This window comes from Colias philodice, chromosome 16 (assembly GCF_061535455.1).
Source record: "Colias philodice isolate Cphi_HAF_F1 chromosome 16, ilColPhil1 Martin Lab GWU primary, whole genome shotgun sequence".
Lineage (NCBI taxonomy): Eukaryota > Metazoa > Arthropoda > Insecta > Lepidoptera > Pieridae > Colias > Colias philodice.
Window position 1 is genome coordinate 5,587,569 of NC_143101.1, and position 5,076 is coordinate 5,592,644.

Sequence of the window (5,076 nt, forward strand, 5' to 3'; positions counted from 1 at the left end):
TTATATTATAATGTGTTTTATTCAACTCTCCAATAGAAACAGAAAACCCTGATTCAATTTTCAATTTCAATCTTGTAAGGTCGATGCATTGTTCTCTGTAAATATCTGCAGGTTACTTTATTATACATTTCGATTGAGAAAGTTGAGTATTTGATTAAAGTTTAATGAATCAATCAATGTAACTACGATAAAAATGCGATAGTATTGCGTTTTTAAATTCAATGAGAATTCTCTTGAGTTAACGATGATTTTAATAATAAATGTGTATCATGTACCTGTTTCTTGTGACTAAATAAATAAATTGACTTTATGGAGAATATCTAGAGAAATACCTATAGATATTGTGAAATCAAATGATTATATATTATACCTATATACACTCATTATATTGTTACCTACGTTGTTGTTTTCCTTCAACTTGCAATAAAGTAATTTAAATATGTTGAACCACAGCTGTAGAGCTAATGACTTGAGAATACGCTTAGTTGAGAACTTAAATTGAATATGTTGAACTTACATAGCTCTAGGCACACACAATACTATACTATAATGAAGCCATGTAGGATATTGTATATTCAATTAGACAAAAGATTAGTTTTGTGTTGCAGTAACTTCAAATAACAAGAAAATACATAAACACTTTGTTAGGTACCTTTTTTGGATTTTGAATTTTCCCTTTTACAAATATGAAAAAAACAGCCCACGACTACAACAAATTTTGACAAGCAAAATCCGCACCAGTTGAATAAATTATATGCTAAAACGTAGACTAATAAACACATTTTCGGTATAAATCTTGTGTAAACCACGGAGTAACGTGTGGAATTTTCCCTCGGCGTTCCGGTCATATCCCGAGCTCCAAATAGATTGAAAATTGCGTTTCCCTTCAATTTAGCGTGTCCATTAGCACCCTTTGCTTCCACTTTACCTGTTCTGTCGACACAGGATACTGCCGAATGTACTTATTTTTCATAACGACGTTTCGTAATATTAGATCAAGACGTTGATTTCCCTTTTACCTTTGCAAATTGCTTGACTAAACTTATTTAGGTGTAAAAAAATGTATAATAATAATCCAGCGTATAACAAGTTGCCAATAACATAAAATAATATAGCTCGAATCTTAGTTGTACTATTATTTATTAAAATTGGAATCGTTATCTTTTTAAAGGGAAATTAATTCAATGTGGACGTTCTCTAATATCCTATTAGCCAAACAAACTATAGAAAACTGGATGGAAGTGAATCACTCTTGAGTCTGTAGAGTCACTCCTATGGTGATGGATTGCTTCATATTTCAATTTTCCTTTCATGTAAGGAAATACGTGGATGTCTGCATAGATGAGTACCTATTCATATGTTTATGTTTTATTATCATGATATCATAATCATATCCTTTAACATTAATGGGGAAAAATTAATACATTTAAAAACATAATAAGTACTTCCTAAGTACCTTTTACTCATGGCACGATATTCACCTCCGGCCGCGGCAGAAAAAAATAGACTTCTATTATTAAAGCGCCTGTTGAATTTATGAAACAATTACAAGTTTTCAACATTTTGCTCGGAAAATTTAATGTTATAATATTGTAGACACCATAATATTATGTTATGGACTTATGGAGTATAAAGATTCTCGTTTAATATTAAAAATGGGGTGAAGCAGTGAAATATGTTTCAATCAGAGAATCAAATCTCAAGAGAAAACAGGGTTACCTTACTTAAAATTTCATACTTAAACGTACACGGGTCGTTTTTGTATAAATTTTTTTAAATAAAACATGACAAATTTAGTTACATTTCAAGAATGCCAACAATATTCCAGGTAAAATGAAAATTGCTTTGATTTTATTTTTTAACCTAAACATACCTTGGGGCCTAGTCAAGTGGCTTACGCTTCATAGCGTTTCTCTTTCTACAAACGTTGACGTCTTATCGAATACGCTATACGACAGGTAGCCAAGTGGATTACAACTTTGCGAACGCTCATTCTATTGGATCGTACGCTAATGTCTATGGCTTCGAATTCTAACGTCAGTCAGGGTACGTCAAACTGTGAACTGTCATTCAGTTTGACATTAGTAATGTTGAAAAATATTCAATAATTCAATAATTAAACTGCCGAAAAAGTAGAAAGTCAATAAATTTACTTAATTGAAGTGAATTAAAAAATTCAGGTTTTGCTTTAGATTATAAAAATACATATAGAGGTAAGTTCGTTTTGCATTTGCAATGATGCATAAAAATATATTATGTCTTCAAGGTTTAAATTGAATTTATTAAAATGTGTACTTATTTTTCAGCGCCAGCCCGGAGCAATTTTCTGCTCTAATAGAATTCATGGAAAGGTACTATAAAAAAAATACAGTTTTGTTTCCAAACTTACTTCAATATTCTTATAATAAACAATGAAATCATATCAATACCAAGTGCTTCGTTGGTGTGTGTTACCTATAGGTATGGTGACCTCAGTGGAGACTTCAGGGTCGAGTAAAAGCCGACGAAATATGGGCAAGGCTGACAGTCTTACTAAATTCAATTGGTGGTGGGGTACATAAATCACAAGATAAGTGGAAGAAAGTAAGTTTGAACTTGCACCTTGTTAACCTAGCTGTATATTTCAGACTCTCAATTGTTTGTTAACCTAGCTGTATATTTCAGACTCTCAATTGTTTATTAACCTAGCTGTATATTTCAGACTCTCAATTGTTTGTTAACCCAGCTGTATATTTCAGAATTTGTGGCAGTTGAACAGAGACTCCTTGCACTGGAGGAGACGCAAGAGAAGCTCTTCCATGAGCGAGAAAGGGAAAGGGAAAAGCTCCTCCATGAATGTGAGAAACTACTCCATAAAAGAGAAATGGAGCGACTGTGACTGGATTTGTGACCATTTTATTTTTTTTATAGAGCTGATGTAAAATATTTACTGTGTTAAATGATTTTAAGCGTTTATTTTAGATTAATATCTTTAAATTTTATAGGATTTATAATTACATATGTACTTAATTTATTTTAAGAGTTTGTTTTAGTTTTAAGAATATTGAATTTGTTTTTGTCCTCTGTCTTTAGTTGTTTTACTTTTTAATCTTTAAATTTTATAGGATTTATATGTTCTAATTTATTTTAAGTGTTTGTTTTAGTTTTAAGAATATTGAATTTGTTTTTGATTTTAATATTATTTAATTTAATGGGTCAATCAATTTTTAAAGGTCCCGATCATAATTTTCTCGTATTTTTTTTTTAACTTAATTTTCAGCATTTTACTATTTCATTTAGAAGATAATTCTTCGTAGATTAAGATTATATAGGTAGCAGTGATGTTGATTAAATACATTTGTGGATTTAACTTCACGAACCGATCTATTCACGGGAAATAATGTCCTTTGGACAACTTACACAATAGTACTTTTTTAAATGTTAAATTCCCTTCAGAATTAAAATAAATTCTTCTAATATTAAATAATAAATAATATTTTGATATTTGTTCTATTTACACCCAAAATACGAAATATTTTTATTAAAATTGAAACGAATGATGTCTTTTGAACAACCAAACAATGTTTCATATATAAAAAAGTTTCAGTAAAGCGGAAATAGTGATATTTTTTACAAAAAAACTATTAAGGCGAGGTTGTTACGTATCGTATTATTGATTTTACTTAATTAAAATGAACTGATTCTCGATATAACTGAATGAATAAAGTATAATGTGATTTTCATATGGGGACATCTTAGTCGTCTTGATTTTTGAAATGTTAAAATTACAATTAAACTAGACATAAAATCGCGTAATAAAAATGTGTTCCCGAAACAGCCGAGTAATAAACAAAACATGAACTATTTAACTGTTAAAGTATAAGTTTTATATAATTATTGTCCTAGGGACAACCAAATTGTCCATGGTGCAACCACTTTGGTTGGCCAAGTGACTGGTTGTCGGCGGGACATTTTTAAAATTTTGACCCGCCAAGCAAATACTATTGTTATTTTATATGTCGGCGCAACGACGATAAACGACTACCCTCAAACTACTAAATAATTATAACTAGCTAAAGTTTACTTTGATCTTTTTAAATAAGTGGTTGATTCATTAATCAACCACTAATGAAATAATTAAATTAACGAAATAATTAATGTTTGTTAAAACTGATGAAAATTCATTGTAAAAATTCGAGTGGCAACACTCAAACTAATTCTTGTGAGTCATTGTTTGCTTTAAATACGAGCGACCGACGGCACAGAACACATTCACTCGCCGGCCGTCGGAGCGTTCGGAGCTCTCTCTATAATTTCCACGTAGATCAAAAAGGCAGTAAAAATACCCACGGGCGTTCTACTTCGAGTGTGAGCGCCTGCCCTGATGATGGTGACGTCAGAATTGCTGACGTCACTCTTTTTAAAAATAGCCTTTCGGGCTCTTCTTCCGTCATCAGAAGTGGGATAGAATTCAAGCTCTCTATTTTTAAATGTTATCGTTTACGTAGTTTTGTAACGGCATACTGGCGTTTGTGTTTTTTCGTGCGTTGTGTAAAGTAAAAGTTTGTTACGTGGATAATTGTAACGGGAGTGTAGTTCATCGAAGGAATTGTGTGTGTTATCTGAGCTGCGCCTCTCTTTGTGATAAGCATAAATCTACGAGAACCTCCGAGAAATCTACGAGAACCTTCGAGAATCTGCCTATATCACAAATGAGTAGGTGTTGATCACATGATACGCGAACGGACTGTGTCTGTCATGTGGAGTGTTCAGTATTCTGAAAAGTCAGTGTGGCCGAGGCAGTGTGTTTTTGAAATCCCGAGATGAACTACCGTAGTGTTGTAATACGAGAAAAGGCGTACGAGGACGTACGATTGTCAGTATGACCGTGTTAGACTTAAAATCTACGAGAACCTCCGAGAAATCTACGAGAACCTTCGAGACTCTCCGAGAACCGACACAAAATACGCCGAGAATCGTTCTCTTCTTCTTTGTCGATTCACTCTTGGCAGAGTGGTCGTGGTCACGTTGAGACATCCACATTGGTAGTGGAGGTGGACACAGCTTTCCGCACGATCTCCCGCCATGTCTTCCTGT

The 5,076-nt window shown here is 32.7% G+C and overlaps 1 long non-coding RNA gene across 1 annotated transcript; it reads left to right on the forward strand.

The window, feature by feature from the left end:
- The first annotated feature begins 1,882 nt into the window (after positions 1 to 1,882).
- Positions 1,883 to 3,186, forward strand: LOC149481663 (uncharacterized). Its single transcript, XR_016316781.1, has 3 exons — positions 1,883 to 2,213; positions 2,307 to 2,583; positions 2,739 to 3,186. It is a non-coding gene; the product is annotated as an uncharacterized LOC149481663 (long non-coding RNA).
- The last annotated feature ends 1,890 nt before the right edge of the window (positions 3,187 to 5,076 follow it).